We start from the raw sequence: 20642 nt of genomic DNA, 5'->3' as shown, positions 1-20642 counted from the left end.
ACTCTCATCCATTGTTTAAATGAAAACATATTCCTCATAGTGCTCACAGGCTTTGGCCATTAATTATTGCTGAGATATTACCTCTTTTAGATATATATCTACTTTTGAGTTTTTAGTTTACGAAGCTTTGTTTTCTGCAAATGGTCCATGACAGATTTATAATACTTTCTCTGAAATATATAGAAAGCAGAATACCCACAAAGGGCTATACATGGACAAAAATAAATAAAAACTAGTAACAGAATTGCCCTTAGTTTGGCTTACAGCTAAAAAAAAATCATGCAGATGGACAGATATAAAATCAGTGCTGGGTAAAATTGATATTTTGAGGGCAATCACAAAGACAATAAAAAAATCAGTTTAAGTTCAACCAAAGCAGAACATTCAGGTTTTCAGGAGAAGCATACATTGTAAGTCAGCCTATATATTTGATTACCTGAAACAAAGAACTTAATTCTTCTTTTTAAAATATAGATCAATTTTAAAATAAAATATTGCCTTTTTTTTCATTTTTTTTCTATTCCCACAGCTTTCTCTGTTTGTAATGGGGCTATTTCCATTATAATATGAGTCTTTGCTTCTTAACGCCTTCTGAAAAATTGTGGAAAAGATGCTCCAGATGCCACTATATGCTGTGTACAGAGATAAAGTACGTCAAGCTGAGTTCATACGAACATTTGCTTAGTTGCAAGCATCTGACCTCGCCACTGCCATGGTCTCAGAGAAGAGTTTAAAGCAATTTCTGCCTTTGCTGGCAGGGACAAACCCTGAGTGGTGACATGGCACAACGGATTTGTGCTGAATGATGAATCACTAAGTAGCTGCTTCTGGATTTCACCCCAGAGAGGACCAGACAGTGTTGCTGCAGTAAATGAAGCAATTTGTATACACATGCAGATTATAAAGCAGTCCAGATGAATGTTATTAGAGTAACTACAGTATTCTGAAGACACAAAGTCACTCTCTCTGTCTTTACACAACAAATGGCTTACCTATGTCATCAAGCCGTACGCCTTTATATATAATCAAGCAGGCAAGACCACCTTCAGCCCACCGCTTAGCTGCAGATTTTAAGTATATTCCTTAGGGAGCTAACTTCTCATCATCAGCAAGCAGGATAAGCTCCATTAAATACAAAACGCCTTCATATCCATACAGGTGCATCCGCACTCAGGATACAGGTACCTGTCTAGCAGTGCTTTTTGCACAGATTAGGGCTAACTCCTGGCAGGAGGTGCTGGAAAGCCTCGGCTGCCCTTGGGAGAGGCGAGTCCCCGCGGCTGAGGGCTGGACTACGAAATGCACCTGCAGGAACCAGGGCGCTCTCCTGCCCTTCCTGGGGGGACCCAAATTGTTCCCCGCTCCTCCCTGGGTTCACTTAGCACTTCCATTGTGTCCTGCAGATGGTGTATTCCTCCCAGCTCCAGAGCACCATTTCCCATTCTAACATTTTTCAAGTCTGTCATAAAACCTTACAAATTGCATGCAATTAGCAGCGTTAATTGCCCTTGTGTCCCATTCAATTCATGATTTCCATATTACAACAAACTTGACTAGCAGCCACTGGTGACACAATAATATCACCACCACCCAGTTAAACATTTAAGGTACCTGCTCTAGATTTTTTTGCCTACTCAGCTTTCTCTACTTCTCTTTGCCTCCACTTGTCTTAAAAGAATGGAGACTCCTCCATCACTAATCTAGGTGGGCCTGAAAGCACAAACCCAGTAATGGAATATTCAGTTCCTTTCCCATATTTAATGTGACTAACTACACCATATTGCTTTCTCAAGTACAGCCAGGTTATGCTCAAGTATGGTATATCCTGAATTCTGTAATTCCATTATACAGTTAAAAATACAAAACAAACTCAAAAAGAGCTTCCTTAATCACTTAGCTTTCACTATCTTTCTCGCTTACATAAAGACAATGGTCTGAATTCCTAATCCCCGTTTTTGAGTCTGGTGAGTTTTAAGTTAAAGCAAGAGAACCTCTGAGGTGTGATTATGTGTGAGAGTTAATAGTATTATCTATGAAAAAAGAGCCAGCCAATATCATAACGTAGTCTTTCATTCAGAAAGAAAAAAACATCCGATTTTTGCCCTCTTTATTATACTGGCATCCAAGTTCATTATTTCCTACCTGCTAGCTATTCATAATTAAAGCCGTCTCCAGCCACCTTGCCTTTTAGGGCAGATCTTGAAAACAAATCTACAGCTAGACTCATGGAGGGAATCAAATCATCACACTTACGGAGTCACTCTTTTCTGCTGAGATAAAATGAATATATTTTGCAAAACAAAGAATTTGCAAACAAATTGTAACTTGTTCTGGATTGGCAAAATGTTTGCATGTTGGTTTCTGTTTCCAGCTGCTTTGCCTCTTGTTAAAGATGCAATTTTTCATCTAAATCAGGCTGGCAAGATGTAATATATAAATATAATTAATGTTCTGCCTAAGGGTGGAAGCTGATGAAAGACTGACCATGTTTTGAATTTGAGACTGTTTGCTCTGTGCAGGACAGGGAACCTCCTGACAAAGTAACTTCCCACTTACACTGTGCTGCTCACAATAGCTCTGTCCAAGAAAACCTCCAGAGCTGTACTGTTTACAACCACTACCCTATAAAAGAAACCGTGATTGAAAATTGTTCTTCCAATAGGTGTACACCATGAGCATACACGTAGGTAATATTACAAAATATAGCTGCACTGTACTAATATCTGCAAAACACTTTTGCATGAAGAAAATGCCCATCATGATCCCAGTACTAGGATGAAGGGCTGCAACGATGGACACAGAAAGATGAAGACATAGAAGACTGAGGCTTGCCTTCTCTGGAGTTTTTCCTGGCCTGCCTGGAGCATTATCTTCATTTGCTTAGCTGTAACAGCAACTTTTTAATGACTATGTGGCTATTTATTTTTTGCTTAGCTTTGTATAATCATATGGTACAACCATAATTTTGATATGGATAGCAATAGCAAGTAGTTATTCTGTGCAGAATGTACCAGTAATGGTGCCAGCCTAATGATGCAGTGCAGAGGAACGTGGACGTGGATAGCGGTGAGGCCTTGAAAACAGGGGCCAAGGATGTGGAGTAGGCACAAATGGACGAGGTGAGGCTTTGAAAGCTGAACACAGGGTGATGCAGGAGACCCAGTGCTGGGAACAGATCAGCAATGGCCAGTATACTGAGAGCTAAAGGGCTTGAGTGAAGCCAAGCAAACATCACTTTGCCTGGGGCAACGGTACACTCAAAGCTTGCTCTGCATCTGATGACTAACATGTATCCAAAGAACACCCACAAAGGCTTTTCATGATGTGGATGCAGACTGTCTAGATACGGCAATGACCCTTCTGATTTATTTCAGATTTAGTTCACGTGGGACACCCAATAGTCATCAAATGGCAACACCTTGCTGCTAACAAGTGGTGCTACAGAGACCAGATCAAAAGTTTCTTTTCAGACATTCCTTCCCCATTGTCTTTGCTGATAAAATCTATGTACAGCTACTGGTTTTCTTTAAGGAGTGTATGTAAAGAATCTAAACATCCAATTTTCTTCCGTTTTCAACATTTTTCAGAAGTGTACTGAAGCTGAGAAATATAATCAAGCTATCTTCTTCGTCTAATAGCTTTTCTGGACCAGCGCGTCCATCCGATCCTGCTGACTTCTCTGTGCAATAATAGGCTGCAGTGCAGAGAAGCTGATGATTCCAAGGACTCTTTTGCTAACAAGCAATTTTAAAATGTAGTGAAAAAGTAACGTTTCTACAAACCTTTTATATCACTTAATATCTTCACTCTAAGAAGACCATGATGAGGTGAAACAACCATTTAGTATTCCAAGAAAGTGTTTCAAAGACCATTCTGAATTGAAATTTCTTAACCTCACCTTTACTTTCAAATAATGATTTAATTGGGAAGGAAATGCCCTCATTGAAAAATATAAATCTCTTACAAAATACAAACCCACTTTATTGCTTTAACAGGAAAACATAAATATCTTCGTATCTGTCTGCAACCTGTGAGTAAACAGGTCCCATTTCTTCTGGAAAAGGATGTTGCAGATGAAATGGCTTAACAACTTTTCCAGTGCTGGCATGAAATTATCCATGCAATCTGAGAACCTTGCAGACTTCCAAGACATAAAGCGGGTCTACGAGAAAGATGTGGAGAGACTCTACCAGGATGTGTAGGGATAGGACAAGGGGGAATGGCTTTAAAATAAAAGAGGGGAGGTTTAGATTAGATACAAGGAAGAAATGCTTCCCTCTGAGGGCAGTGAGGCCCTGTCCCAGGCTGCCCCAAGGAGCTGTGGGTGCCCCATCCCTGGCAGTGCCCAAGGCCAGGCTGGATGGGGCTGGGAGCAGGGGACCCTGCCCATGGCAGGGGGCTGGGGGGACTTTAAGGGCCCTTCCAACCCAAACCTTCCTGTGGTTCTATGGGTTATTTTTGCACAGCCAAAATCCCCTTCATCCCATCCTGTTAATTTATTTTTCTGATGAGCAGTTCCTGGCATCGTTTCCCTGCCTGTAGGAGAGCCAGTGGTGCTCAGCTCCCTGTACTATCGCATACAGAGCTCAGCCAAACCAAAGTACTTACTTAGATCCTGCTATCTGAGCCTTTCTCCTGTTCATCTGACACAATCCTCATTGTTACCTGTCTCCTGCACCTCTGTAGCAAGATTTTGCAATTATCTGCCTTCATGTACTGCAAGCTATGGGCTACTCCAGGAACCAGGGATGGAGAACACTGCAGCTCCTTGCAGCCTCCAGAAGCCTCAGCACTCACCTGCCCCAGGTGGCTCCTGCACGACTGGATGATCCCCTCCATGCCTCTGCTGGTTTTCTGGGTACGAGGGACCAACACTTGCTATGAAGAAATTGCACCCATCCACCCATCCACCGCTCCCCTCTGACTGACCTTCCTTTCTCGTCAAAGTAACAATTTTTCACAGACTCCGTTCTTAGTCCTGCTTGTTCAAAGCACGTTTTTGGTCTTCGAAGATGTCACAATTTTTCAGCTTAACTGCTTGGGAGGCCCACATCTGAGAACTAGTAACTTTGAACTCCTCTTCAGCAAATTATCACTAGGGTTAGAGCTCTTCCTTCAGAGATATTTGCAGAATATTTTCTGCTATTTTATAAACCCTGATTTGAAATACATCTGCAGAACTCAACACTGAAACCTGTTTCCCTGCTGCAATTTACTTTCTGGGTTCTCTACTGTCCCTGAGAAGATGTAATAACTACTCCTTGGCAACTCACTATAAGGAAGGAAAAAAAATAAAAAAAGAAAAGAAAAATTGGATGGAGTTCAGGAAACAGCAGCAACAATAACAAAAAGATAAAGGGCTAGAGAGATACAGTAATGGGAAAATACTTTAAAAAGCAGGTATGTACAGCTTAACTACACAATGACAAAATAGGCTGCGATAATCGGAAATAGCAGAGGTGAACGATACATTGCCCTGACTTGCTCAAGGAGGGCAGAGTGGGAAGGCACGGTGGAAGCTCTTCCCAGTCGGCCAGTTGTCAAAGGAAAGAAGACCACACGCAATTCCTGGCTGGAGAAATGAGAGTACAGCCCTCCGAAATATGGAACTTCTAATCTCTTTTTTTGCCATTAGACCCAAGCCTGTACCTGGTCCATGAGGCACTCACTCCCTTTTAACCCAAACACTACGGTCTTCTTCTCCACCGTCACTTCCATTTCATCTTTCAAACCAACATAAAACACCTCATGTCATAAAACATTTCCCAGCTCCTGTGCTGCGGACAGTGCTCTCTCTGTTCTCAAGGAGAGTTTAAAGAGACTTTTTCTTCTATTCTTTTGCTAATTTTTTTGGTAATTATTCTGGCTACGCTACATTGTTGCCTAAATTTTCTAACTGTACTCTATGAGATACCTCAACCCCATCTGACTCAGCAGTAGCACGTCCCTGTTGGTCTCACACACACTAAAACACAAAGCCACAAATATATTTAGCTTGCTCTCTCATGTTCCTAATTTTGTTGTTGTTACTAATCTGACCCATAACTCTCTGGAAAAGCCAGTTGTACAGAGCAGAAAGCAATCATGAAGAAAACTGAGAGGCCAAATACCATGACTTAAATGAGTAGTAGGAATTGATTAACTTAATTGGTGCTAATGAAAGAAAGACCATAGACCACACAAGACAATGGTGACAAAACAGAAAACATAACCCAACAAGTACTTACAAGTCATGCCAGGTGTGGGATCGGTAATTACCTCTTAGAATAATGCTCAAGCTAACATTATTTAAAGTACAACCAGAGGAACATCAGAGTGCTGTAAGAAGGTCTATGACTTCTGCTAACAGTATTAATGAAGAGACTATTAATGAAGCACTGTACTTTCACTGGGCACTACAGTAAGGAAAACTGGAAAGTGTTTTGAAAAAAGATGTGTGGAAACAAGTCTCGTACACATAACAGTAAAACTCCTGTCAAGCTCAGTCTATTTCGGGACTGGTCAAAGAGGTGACTTGATTATGGTTTACAACAGATTACATTGGAAAATTACTTCTGATGTTAGGTAGCTTTCCACTTAAAAACAGCAGAAAAAGACCCAGCTGTTGGAGGGTGAAACTAATTGCCACCAGTAGGAACATTTTTTTTGATGAGTGGAAGTAAACACTAAAAATACCGTTTAATACAGATGTGTTGAATGTTACTTAGAGAATTCAAAACAGAATGAAATGTCCTGTTAAGAGACGCTGTTTTAACAAAGAAGTTATGTGATTAGTTCAGCAATAGCTGAATGAAAGTACGTGACTGCCATGAAGCACACTCCAAGTGCAGCTAAGTCTCACAGGTCCCCTGTCCCTTCCAGAACAAAATTAACATATCGTTAGTATTTCCATTCTTAAAGGTGCTTAGTGCTGTCCTTTTTCCTGGGGAGGCCAAGAAAGCCCAAGTCAGATGGACAATATCTGCACATCATTTTGTCTGATAGGATTACTTCCCTATTCTGAATCAGCGCTATATTTTCTAGAGCTCTGTATAATGTGTTTCTAAATCTCCTGCCGTATTTGATGTATTTCTAGTGCTTATTAACCTATTTCACTTCAGAGTCTAATTTAAATGGCTGAAGTTGGAGTGAATGGTTTGATTTTCCGGTGGTTGCTGCGAGGTGCTGGAACGTCACAAAGTATCTCCCTGTAGAGCTTCATGAGTTTGAGGAGAGGCTGTGACATGCTGTACATTTACTAATTCTTAGGCTGACAAAGAAGATATTACATCTAATACATTTAATCTGCATGCATTTATATTCCAAATGGAATACTGCATTTTCTATAGCCTGTCCTTATCAAGTACTGTGATACTCCAGCTCAGTGGCTGCTCCTTCCCTTTTTTTCCGCATTTCACTTCCAGTGGTATGCGAAGCAGCATTTATCAGCACTACCTCTACATTTTAAGATCCCCCGAAGAAATGTTCTCCAGACAAACTCCCAGTCGGGATGAGTGATTGATCTGACCATCTTGGAGACGTGCTACGTCCACCAGCTGCTTGCAAGTTTTCTCATTAGGCTTGTTAGTCACAATTTTACAAGAACATAACTCAACATATGTTCTGATCGCAGTTTTTTTTGACCAGAACTACTTGCTCTTTGTAACATACCATCTGCACAGTCTTCAGGGTCACATAGTATTTTATCTATTCCCTTAGCAGATAGATATAATTTACATAAGGAATTTATGAAATGTCTATTTAAGTGGACTCAATTTCATATTCATAATCTTTGGAACACTTTTGCCACTAACATTTCATCTAACAGGAATTCAGTTTTTCCCCAAGGAAACTGAATCCAAGTGCTTAAACACTGTTTAAGCTAATTATTGGAGCTGAACACTCATACGGGGTAAAATAGACCCATGTCAATAAAAGTGTGCCAATTTACTTCAGCTGAACAGCTGCCCATTGTTGTTTTATTTGAGTAAACATTAGAGATATCTTTTCAATGTTTATAAAACCTACTTAGTGAGAAAGGTAAACTGAGAGTTAAATGCAGCTGCTGCAAACAATGGGGCTGCAAAAATCAGCATTTTTCCTTTTATGACCCCACACTTAAATTGCCCAAAAGCAAACCTCCCAAGCTTTGTGTTTCAAGAGCCCTCAAAGAAGTGGAAAATCAGCTTACAAAGTCAGACAGATAAGGATAATTTTTGTTACAATACTTGTAACATCATTATTAGTGTTCTAGGAAGAGAAAGGAAGAAATGTATACTGAGCACGTGCAAGGATTATAGGAGTAATGGAAAGGCTCAGCTCCAGAAGGTATCTAAAGGGAGGGTTTTGGTTCAAGGTATTATCTGGACACATATCAGATATAAAATGCTTTTCTCTGGCTACAAGAGCAACAACCAGGATGTTCTTCGGATTTAAAGTGTATGTACGTGTAAAGGTGGGTGGATGTGTGTAATGGCATTAGCATGCCTCATCTCAGTTTCAAATGTGATTCAACAATTTAAATATGCTTCCTCCTTCCATGTATCTACTGATGATACACACCTCTAGAAGACTGTTAGATATTTGCTGCACGTTCAGTACCACAAAATCCATAATGTTCTTTAGGACTTCCCACCACTGTTTTACCACTGAAAATACCATGCTGATTCTGAGCACAATGTTTCCTGTTCTCTTTGGATTTACCAGACGGTGCTGGTTTCAATTAATAAAATAAACTGAATAAGATGGGTGAATATGCACCAATTTTTAATTATTTTTTTCAAATCCCTGCAAATCCTTTTGTAAGTGAATTATCTCCTCTCTTACTTCCAGTGTGACAGGACATATGCCACTGACTTCATAACTCTGACAGAAGAAATAGCCTGTCCAAAAATGTTAAAACACCTTGTGAGCAGCAAAAACCTAAACATACATAACTTTTAGCAGTAGGGCTGAACATACTTCCATGAGGTGAATGTTACTTACAAAATCTGTAGAGCTCAAACGCTTAACCAGAAATGCCAGCAGAAGGGAAGAATTTATGTTACTATCTATGAATTCTAGAGAAGACCATAGAGAAATATGAAAAAACGTTGCTCTAAGCTGTAAAAGCCTTGTTAGGGATGCACTATGGTTTGAGCTTCACTTTGACTGGGGAAAAAAGGTGGAGGGAGGCTGCTCTGACTTGGTTTTTAATCCAGTTATAATATAGAGGGGGAAAGTGGTCTTCAGGGACTGTATCTTTCTAAAAGCATTTAAATTAGGAGCAGGTAAAACGCTACGAGCCATAAGAAGAAGACAGAGTTCCTGAAACTGATAGAAATAATCACAGTCTGATGTTAAGGTGGCAAAAAAGCCCAGACTTGATGCTCTGTGCACGTCAGCGGGGCACCCTGACTTGTAACAGCAGAGGATTCGGAGAGCTGTTCTTATCTTGTAATTTTATCACCGGAGGACCTGTAACAGAACACACACGAACCCCCTCTGTCAGACAGCAGGGGCAGGGTTCAGCTCCACGACTGCAGATGGCTTTGCTGTATTCAGCAAAGAAACAAAGGCTCCTGGAAGGGGGAATCCTTTCAAGACAAGGGAGGCACTCAGCTAGTGCAGGTGAAGCATTTCCCCGTGCTGAGGCTCGCTCAGCCACCGATGTTGTGTAATATTCAAGAGCAAAATTCCACTCCCCCACTGCAAACATGATATGGTAAAGGGGCCAAGTCAGCCCTCAAGGGGACATGTCTAATTCTGTTTATTCGTGGCAGGAGGAATCTCCAAAAGCCCAGCAGCTGCAGCATCTCCAAGCACAGACTCTGCCATAGGGCAGCACAGTGTTGTGTCAAGGGCAACACTGCCCAAGAAGTTCTCATAAAACCTGGCACTGCAGGGAGAGCTCTGCTGCAAGGCACCAGTGAAAGCACCGGTAAGGAAAGACTTCTTGTATTGCACAATATTTCTATGCTCCAGAACTTAAAAGTTTTGAGCAGCATCCGACACTTCCTGATTCTTCTGGCACCAAATTATCAGAAATGTTCAGGTCTTTTAAATATGATAAGCATTCAACATTAAGTATAAAAATGACTTGGAACTCAGAGAGTTCAGTACAGAACAGTGTGTGTACTAACTGGCTTTATGGAGGTGAAAAAAACAGCCTTATTGTTAAGGGATTTTAATGTTGGCATACACTTAGCATGCAAATACAAAGTCGTGCACATTGTTAATTTGTCTGCCTCACCAATTGCTCCACATTACCAAACTGTTCCTGCTAAACAGACCCTGGCAAGTTTCTGAAAGCACTTCCTTCCCAGGAAGTTGTTATTAGATGGATACCCATTAAAAGGTTCCAGCAGTGTCTCAGCTACATTGGCATTTCCAGAATATTTATGTACGCATAAAAATTCAGTGCTGGACACAGCTCAACAAGCAATTAACATCCTCAGAACAGAAATTAAAATTGTATAAGGTACAACTGTACTCCTTCGGTGAAACAATGACATGTTCCTGCACTTCTGAAAAATCACATTTTCCTTCAGAGACTCCTCTCCGCGGAACTTCAGTGACCAGTCATCAGGGTGACTTTATACAAAAGCATCATCATATTTCAGAGTAATGGTCCTACATATCACAGAGCCAACGTCAAACTTAGGTTCTAGAATGCCATCGTATTACCGATGTTATTAGGGACACTGCTCCAACAGCAGTGTGAATTAATGACTTCTCCTTCAGTAGGAAGGCATTAAGAAGTACATCAACAGGTACGTGCACATGCTGTAAGATGAAAAGAAGGCCCGTAAGTATGTTTGTATTTGGGGAAACGGTATGATGTCAAATTGTCCTTCATGTCAGTGATTCAAAAACAAACGCACGAGCCATGACTCTATATAATCTCCTGCTCTAGAAATCATTGCATATAACTCTACAGCCTGTGTATATGCCATGTATACAGCTATAGGATTACTTCTGGTTGAATGACGTGTCCATGAGCAATATATGCACAAGAGTGACTGGAAGACCAGAAAGGTGAAAGAAAGGGGTCTGGTTAGCTTGAAGAGCAAGGAGAGGACATTTGCAACCACTTCCCCTTAAGTAACAGGCTGTTGCTATGAGGAAAAGGAAAACCTGTTCCCCATGCCCATGATGGATGGGACAAACAGGAAAGGGCCAAAATGCAGTTGCAAAAGACTGGAATTAGATGCTAGAAAAACGAAACACAACAAACAAACTGCCAACTTACTAATATTAAGAATAGCAAAACTACCTCCTTTGCCTACAGTCTTGGATTTTTACTCCTGGTTTCAGTCATCACACTCTGCATGTTCTTTCTGCTTAGCTTTATGGTGGCTTTTACTGCTCCTCCTCAGATTTGAAAGACCATGCCCCACAGTCACCACACACCAACCCCTCTCCTTTTTATTTTTTACCTTTTTTTAAGCATTAGTTTGGCAACAAGCCCCAAGTTGATTGACTACATGCTCGGTGGTCCTTTCCATACACATTTTCCTGTAGCTCTACAAATCTATTACACATTTGAAGACTAAGTGATAAACAAGAAATTTAGCAGACAGTTCCCAAAATTTTTCACTAGTTTTTCATAGCCCATTGTTTCACACACAATTAATGATAGCAAACACGTTTTTTGTCTTTTTGTCCCAAAAGAGACAAAAGTTTTCTGTCTGGCTATCAAAAGACTCACAAACTGTTGGCTTTAAAACATATCTTTTATGTAATCGAACAAAGGTAATCGCCTTTTTGCGGCTATAGGAACTACAAGAGATCTTTCACGTGTGCTTACTAGGCTACTTTATGTCCGTTTGTTGTCCTACACATGTCAAAAGACCTATGGAAGGAGAAGCAGTTTTGCCTAGCTGCCAATAGGAAAAGTACTTTTCCAAAAATGAATGTCCTTCTGAAAGGAAAAAAAAAAAAAAAAAAAAAAGAAATATTGAGACTGTATTTGTCATTAGCTCCTGGTATGAATCATGGAAGACTTTTCAAGAACACCCCATGTTTCTGCCAAAACCTACGGCAGCAGGGTTCAGAGTAGTCCCTGGAAGGACAGGGTAGCAAGTAAATATTATCACCTACAATAAACCAGCAACTAGTATTGTAAGTGAAATTGGTATTCTCTTTTTCAGCACCTCACCGACTTCTGAAGCAATGCTAAGCACTCGGAGCACGTGTTAAACCAGTGCCTCTTGGGAAGCTGTGGAAATACTGAGATAAGTAATACTTTTAGTCCTAGGCTTTAATTTCTTCTACCTTTGAATAACAAGTTAAAAGAATAAAATACACTGCCAGATTTTTTAAAAAGTTGAATAATGGCAAGCTGATGAAGACTTCTAGGATATATTTAATAACGCATAGGTTAACTTCCGTTTTCAAGAAAACATCAGTTTTGTCAGTGTTTGTCTCTTGTATAAAGAGCCACGCCAAGTGCTGGCAGTACTTGAGCGCTGTATTCTTGTTACAGACAGTCTCAGGGGTTCGGCTGTGCATGCAGTGTATGAAGCATCTCTCATCTTCCCGACTCATTCCCCTCTACAGTCAGACACGTTGCCACTGCCAGCACGTGGAAACGGAACTCCCCCACTGCAAAAATGAAGGGAATTCTTTTTCCAAGGAAAGGCCCACTCTAAAAAAAAATAAATGTTTAAAGTTGGCTTGTTTTGTTTTGTTTTGTTTACTTTCCAAGAAGAAAACCCAGAAATAAAGGACAGTTTTCTCTCAAACTGTTTCTTACAGACTCAGGGAGCTTGGGTAAGGGACCTGGTATAAACCCACTATGGTCTTGCACCTATTCTAACAATTTAAATGCATTGCCCTGTAGTGAACACACTACATACATTCACTACAAGCGAAAAGACTAGCAATACCCTTCACACTGTGCATAGAAATAGAAAATAATACGGAAAAATACAGAGAGGGTAAAAAATAGTCATTTCAGAATTATATCAAAGGGCATTTAGAGATCTAATGTCACCCACTCAGCTCCTTAACTTGGCCAATACCTTCAGTGATACTCCTCTTCCTAACAAAACATTTGTTTTGTTACGATTTTTGCTACGATTTTCTTGTTCATGTGTCAGAAATTTTGTGGTGAGTTTCTCAAAGTAACAGAAGAAGGTCAAACTGGAAGGAAGACTCTCACTTGGAGATATGGATTGCTTCTCAGAAAAATAAAATTTAAAAAAATACTGTACTCACACTGGTATTTCACCAATATAATTAAATGTGACAGCTGATGACTAGTGCTCCATGCATATATTCCCCTTATTATCCAAATTAATATTTGCAGATCAACTGTGACACAGATGTAAACGCTTGAGTTGTTTTTTTGCAGCTCAGCTAAGATCCCTTGAAGCTTATTTGCTTAAGCACGCTGGCACCTGATCTAGTACCACAAGCCAGAGGCACTTACCCACTAGCACCAGGAGAAATAGTATTGGTTAATGGGCAGTTGAAGAATCATCGTAGCAAAAAAATGAAAAACGCCTTCTGAAAAGACAACCTGAATTCCTTGGCAAAGCAGCAGCTTCCTTTGGAGAGGTGATGGGAAGAAAAAATAATACGTGGCAATTAAAATGTCCTTCCTCTGGAAGAACATCAGTGGGCCACGGAACTGCAGAAAAACTGCAGGGCTGCAGCTGCGAGCAGTTTCCCCCAACTCTTCAGAAAGGTTCACTTTCCCAGTTTGTTTTTTATCCCACTGCTCATACAAGCAAGTATATGCTCCAATTTGAGAGCTGTTTCCAGTATGGCAAATGCATCTTTCTATTCCTATCACTAAAATCAAGATTAGTTTATTTCTAAACATCAGCGAAGATGATCTGATGCCAAAGTTGATGATATATTTGCACAACATTTTTCTTGCAAGCAATACATAGAACATATGGAAAACCCATCCAATCCCAAGTGTCACTTGCCTATAATTAACTAGATTTCATATATTAACAAAAACCCTGAGACACTACAATAAATGCAATGCAATCCATGCTTTTCTTTCAGTGCTCTTTCCTTTTTTCTTTTCTTTAAAGATTCTGTATCTGAAGACAAGAGCTTGTCACAAAAGAGAATTTCCATTCTGTGAAAAATTATGTCATTTCCAGATTTTTGGCTCACCCTGGAATAGTCTTGACATTTTTACCAAGCAGTAAATTTACAACAGGAGATCAATCATCAAGGAATGTTTTGCTTGTTTGCAATAAAGATATTTTATTTCATTACTTTTGAAGTGAGTTGTACTGTTGCTGGGTAAAAATTATAATTAATATTTCATAATTACGCATAGAAGCACAAAGAAAACAAGAGCAGTGGGTCAGGATTTGCAATTTAGATGGAGTGAAGGCTCCTTTCTTTTGGAGGACTGAAGGTTCACAAGAATGCTTTCCTTTTATATGGTTTGGTTTTAGCCTTCCGAGGGCAGCTTTTTAAAGGACACAAGCTAATTAGAAATCCAAGAGATTTCTTGAAATTGCTTCCAACTATTATTTAGGGGCTTTTCTTTTCCTTTTAAGCCACCGAGAACTGAGCTGTAACTTCACTATTTCTCAATCTACCAAGAAAGCTGCCGGAACAGAGTTTTAGGATGGAAAATAATAATAAATAATGAAAAAAAAAGCACAAGCTGCAAATACGGTGCTTACTAACCAATGTGGGGGGAGAAGTTAAGAAAGAGTAGCAGCATGGCTTATAACTCTGTATAAGCCCATAGGTAGGTGTATATTCACCTACGCACTGTAATGGGGAGCAGTGGTGCAAAGTGCTCTGACTCTGTGAAGAGTCACGATGTAATCATAAGGCAGCCTTATAAACAAAGAGGAAAAGCCTGAAGAAGACATCTGAACCTGAGCTGAATGAGCCAGCTCTCTGAGTAATGACAGCCTTTTGCTTCTGTGATTTTACAGAAAAGCAACGTTAACAGTGACATTCACCTGCTTAGTTTATTATGTACTTTCATGAAGTCACTGTCTGACATACTTGCAGGAGTTATTGTAATTCATGACATTTTAAGCACCCTGTTTACAGAGATGAGTCTCAGGACCCATGCTAGTGTTTGTAAAAGATTGGGAATGCACCCTGACATGAAAGCTGGGGTGAGCTATCCTATTGCCCTTAGCGTGAGCACGTCAGGATGTGTGTTAAAACCTATGTAATGCGTTTGGCTTTTAACAATACCAGACAGAAGATACAATCAAATCTGAGCACATGAAATTATCCTGCCTGGCCCTCTGTATACTAAGTGGCTGGCCAACAACACAGCCTGCAAGCACTCTTACTGCTGAAGTCTGGTGGATTTTTTTTTCTTTCTAGCTCAAGCTGCAGAGTCTGTAATATCCCATTCCCTTTGCCTTTCATGTACAGGCACAGAGACTTTTAAGGCTATTGGCCCTTCGGGAGATATCTCCTCTGAAGGGAAAAACTATAGGCAGAGAACTGATTAAAAAAAAAAAAAAAAGAGAGACGCAGATTAACTTTAATTTCCTCTGGGTAATCTCAGGCTGCAGAGCTTCTCTTTGTCCTTATTTACAAACACGTGCATGTAAATAACAATGTTCAACCTTGTTTTTACTTTTCAACAGGTGAACCAAGACCTCCAATGCCTTAATTTGGCTGCTAAAATCACTATTTCAACATGCTTGTTTTATGATGTTTTCACTGTCCAGACCCAGGTTGCTACCTGGCTCCCCTCCGGTCCTCTGCCAGGTTTGAGATCTCCCTCTGGAAGCAGCACATCACATGCACTCACCCCAGGGGACATGCCAGACTCCCTTGAACCTTTATCCTGGCAAGGAAGTTGTTCAGAAATTTGTCTGTGAGAACAGAAAATTGGAAAGGAAACTGCTCATTTCCTAGGACAGTAAGCTTAGATATATGGTGGCATAACGTAACTCTATGTTTGGAATTGCCTACAGAGGCTGTAGGCTGGAAATGACACTAATTTTTCAGTTTTATTTTTATTTTATTTTTCAAAGCACACAAAGGAGGAAACAGTGCGTGAACCACTTTAAACAAACAGACCCGGGTAGCTGCAATGTCTGATGCTTGACTGCCACAAAAAATTCATTTAGGTAAATCTGAAATAACAACAAACATTTTCCATGTAAAGCTCTACCCATGTGATTTCTTCAGATATGGGAATTAATTAGCAGTTGTGAAATTATCCTCTATTTACAACAGCAAATCCTTCCTACAAAGTTAATGGCTCAAAATAAAAGAGTGCACATGCTCAACCAAAGAGATACTTGGAGAGACCAACTTGCTGTGGGATTATTGCTTCAGAAATCATCTTCACCTACGCTGCCATTCACTGATGTTCTCCCAGTGCACAATGATATTATAAATTATGTTTTAGAGTATCAATAACATATTAAAAACAGCCACTGCAACATGGCTGCAACAGCACCATAATAAAATCCATCACTTTGAGCACTTACACCCAAACATCTCACAGTTAATGACGTGCCGCAACTCCATCATCAAGAAATCAGGGAAAGAGTCAGAAGTTGAAAGCAAGAAGCCATAAAAACCGAAAACTGAGCCCAAGAAAACTGCAAAGAATTCTGAAGCTTAAGGCTACCTAACACAAAACCCAAGCAAGCAGCAGGCTTCCTAACTAGATATCCAGGTTTGCCAAGAGAGGTGTCGTAACATGGATGTAAGAGTTTGGGCTCAAGGCTTGCTTGAAAATCTGCTCAACAGTTCAGAAGTATTTGAGGAGCTGCACTGGTGAGAAGACAGGACTCACCTAACATTAACGATACAGAAAATCATGTGTTATTTTATGAATAATAAACAACTGCTTCACATCTATGTATACTAATGAAAAACTTTAACTATTATTTTAAAGTGCACGGTTCCTTAATTTGAGAACAAGACAGGAATTCCTTCAGATATGTTCATTAAGTTCCGATTTTGCACAGTAAACAGTTGTGCCCATTAAAAATAAATGATACCTTTTAACTTACTCCTCTGGTAATATTTTCTGTCATTTTTATGAAGTCATTTGACAGACTACCAGCGTCTTTTTACCATGCTTTCCTTAAACTACTTTGTATTCTAGCCTTACCTTCCAAATGCAGCTCGGATGCGGCTGCTTGAAAACACCGTATAAAATGTCTTCTCCTGGTGGGCAGCGCATTCGTTAGCAATATGACAGAATAAATCAGCTTACACAAACTTACTGTAAGGGAGGGAACAGTAAGAAATAAGGCAGTGGGAGTCACTTATTTCAAGAGAAGGTAAAATCCCTTTCCTCCTAACAGAGCCAAGGATGAAAAAGAACTAAGTAGCCAAAAAGAATGCCTAATTCAACTCTGAGTTTCACAGGGTTCAGTAAGACATGTAGCTGTAGTTTAATTTTCTATTCAGATTCCCAAGTTTTCTTTTATATACCAATAAGCAAAACATATCTGCTTATTTTACAGTCTGACTCTGACCTCTGACTTGGATGTCACAAAAACAAACACTGGTACCTTAGAAGGCAGCTGAGTTCCCTCTGTTTAGAAAATCCAAATTAAGAAAATGTTACCTTGGGTAGCCTGAAATTCTACTTTTTTTTTTTTCTCTTTTCTACATAAAAGGAACTGCACACAAATATATGCTAGGGGGGGCTTGTAGCAATCAAGCATAATAAGGCTGGATTAAAATATTCAAAAGATCTTTTATAAATTACAAAACATTGTTAATAATTAATTTTTGCATATCTGAAATATTTTGTCTCCTATATGGGTGGAGATCTGACTGACACTAGATTCATACACACTCAAGAATGAGAAAAAATCAAATATTCTCAAAAACTATGTCTGAACAGTACTTCAAAACTATTAAAACAAAACATAAGCCTGGCCAATTTATAATCCTTACGTAAACAGAGATGTAAACTGAGGCTTCACTGCTCTTCAGAAAGATCGACTCTGATTTCTTCCAGCGACTATAAGGATATTGCAAATTTACTGCATCTTGTACATGACTTTATTTTTAATTGTTATGTTTCTTCTTTTGTGTCATTACTCCAAAAGCCATACAAAGACTGCAGTGCATGTATTTGGTTTTGCATCACACTAAGAATATGATGGCACTGTTTAGTACATGACTTCACATTAACTGACCCATTTAACTTGGGCTTCCAAAGGTGTCTTGAAGCACAAGGACAGACCGTACGAAGATGGTTAGCACTGCAGCATCTCAGAGTGTTTCCTGGGGGAGAGGACATAAGTAAGAGAGAAACAGTAGTTTAAAACATTTAAAAAATAGGTATGGCATAAGAGGTTTCAACGTACTAGCTGTCTGAAGCTCAAAGAATGAGATATGAGATTGTTTTTTATTTCTTCCATTTGTAAGAATAGATCTGAGGGCCGTGTGGCCTTATCTGAGCACTTAATGTTCAGCTGTATGTGACTTACAGTGATAAAAAGAGGCATTAGCTTCAAATTGAGTTTGTTCTTGCTAAGAACTTCAGCTGAAAGCTACTACAATATAAGAAATAATGGTATGTCGGTGGCTTGGTAGCTCCAAAATATCGTTTCTATGGTATTAAACTATTTCTATTAAACCTCAAGCGCATTTTCACACCCATCCTAATTCCAAGCTATTCTCACAAGTCTGGTCAGCCTAAGCACACAGAGAAGACATAGCTTAGTCACTTCTTCTAGGTGCCAGCAGCAGCCTGAGTTAGACAAATAACACAACAGCTTCCTTTTTCTTTTCACTGTCCTAAACCATGGGGGTTGTGACGCAGCTGAAAAATATGAAATGAAAAACCATTCACAGCCCTTCTTACCAGATCTCCACAATGAAGCTGTGGCCAGGTTTTGAGCCACCTTTACATAGTTGCTATTCCCAAAAAAAAGTCTCTAGCAGGGCAGGTACTTACATACGTACGGGATGAGACACAGGAAGACCTCTCGGGGAAGAAAGGACGAGTGACATGAAGGGGAGAAGAGGCGAGCTAAGGAGCTGCTGCAGAGGAAAAGGGAGAGAGAAGTGGAGCGGGTAAGGTCTGCACAACAGGCAGAAAATATGGTGGCTGGGCATATCCTTACCCTCCGAGTCCACTGCCTAGTTTTAATGGATAAGCACATTAGAAAACTTGCCAAGGGAGAAATACTGGAAGAAAACCAATAGCAAAACTAGTTTGCAACCATGCCTGGTCCAATTGACTAAAAAAAAGTCATTACAGCACCTAGCCCTTCTCCTATAAAACAATTAACTTGGGATGCAGGTAGCAGACTGTTTACAAATTTGGGAACCGATTTTGGCTGTGGGTTTTATTTATGCAAATGTTACTAAAACATGCTAGAGTGTACACAGCATGCTGTGCAGCCACGGGATGCTCTCCCTCCAATAATATCCCACCTTGCTGGGATCTCGTAAGGAGCCAGAATAATTATAAACAGCCTACAAGCATGTTCTTCGATGGCAGACACGTTTCACGAAATAAATAACAGTTCATTTGTACTGCTAGAAAAGCTTCACAGAGATCAATGAGACCAGAGCTGCTATCAGAAGGCTGGCTGTTGGACTAGGCTGGGTGCGTGCAGAATCCTTTTTTTGAACTACCTCGCTCTATTTTAAGGCCCACATATCTATTCAGATCCTCACAGGAACAGGATTTTTCAGAATGGTTTGTATTGCTCTGTGGCTCTGAAGGGACCAGAAATTAAGGAAGAATGTTTCTCTTTTGAAGTTTGTTTTTCTGGTCTCACGACGTTATGAGATTATGAATAACAACAACAAGAAGCAAGAAATAAACGTGGTGCTTCAAACTTTCCAAGTCAGGTTTTATTTGAATTATCTGTGTGGATTTACAACAGCAATTTTTATGAATCAAATTTTGTTTGACTTACTAATGCAAGGTATTCCCTCCTGATATTAAGCTACAAATGAGCCCGTCCATTACATCCACGTTTTGACTTCTGACAGAGCATTCAAACCGTTTGTGTTGTAAGACATCAAAATAGAGCACAAATTGTATCTGACACGCTACCCAGCAGTTTATGAAGAAGAGATAGAATATAATATCTCAGATCTCAAGGCAATGGTCAGAACCAGCACTACCTTTGTAACGGGGATGCTTCAATTGGAAGGGTTTCATCTTTACTTCCACAACTGCACAGAGAACATTTCAATTTTCCTTCTGCTTTAAAACAATGACCTAATTGCTAATTAAACTCACAAATGTCTATTCATTCGCTGGGAAGCTCATGATATACTTCATAATAGTCTACTTGTTATCATCTTCTATTTTGTCTCTACCTAAGGTCCAGATCTATACATTTGTTACTGTTTTCTTCCTGTGCTGATATTTTGTTTAGACAGATCTTCCTACATAACATTTTTACTTTCTTATGTTTTATACCTCCTACTGTTACTGGCAAGGGTGCTGAAAGGACGAAGCAGGAAGGTGTGGGAAAAGCCACGTCCCTGTTAATACAAGGAAACGTGAGATAGCTGAAGATCAAGACCAATAAAAAAAACAGCTATGAAATAAATTTGCAGGGAGCTTTTACACTTTCTGAACACTAAACACAAACATTCCCAGCCAGAGCAAATTAAACTTAATCCTATAGGATTTTTTTTTTAAATTTTAGATCACCTAAGCATCTGATCTGCTCCTCAGTCTCTCTCTCTCCCTGCACAGCTCTCCAGTCGACTGCAAGGCCACCTTG

The 20642-nt window shown here is 39.9% G+C and overlaps 1 protein-coding gene across 7 annotated transcripts in view; it reads right to left on the bottom strand.

Annotated features, from left to right (window-relative positions):
* LOC310902572 (uncharacterized protein) overlaps window positions 1–20642 on the bottom strand; it is an 881556-nt gene that overhangs the window by 537471 nt on the left and 323443 nt on the right. The window contains exons 18-20 of one of the 7 annotated variants that reach the window (XR_014586778.1): window positions 18848–18933; window positions 18084–18171; window positions 994–17155 (exon numbers count right to left, since the gene is read on the bottom strand). The exons of 4 other annotated variants lie outside the window; for them this stretch is intronic. The gene's annotated coding sequence lies outside the window, so the exon portion shown is untranslated. Of the gene's footprint in view, window positions 1–993; window positions 18172–18847; window positions 18934–20642 lie in introns of those variants that run through there. 2 more of the 7 variants (XR_014586777.1, XR_014586779.1) reach the window with 2 other exon arrangements.

Source organism: Anser anser (genome assembly GCF_964211835.1).
Source record: "Anser anser genome assembly, chromosome: 7".
Taxonomy (NCBI): Eukaryota; Metazoa; Chordata; class Aves; order Anseriformes; family Anatidae; genus Anser; species Anser anser.
This window is presented reverse-complemented; position numbering and strand designations above follow the sequence as displayed.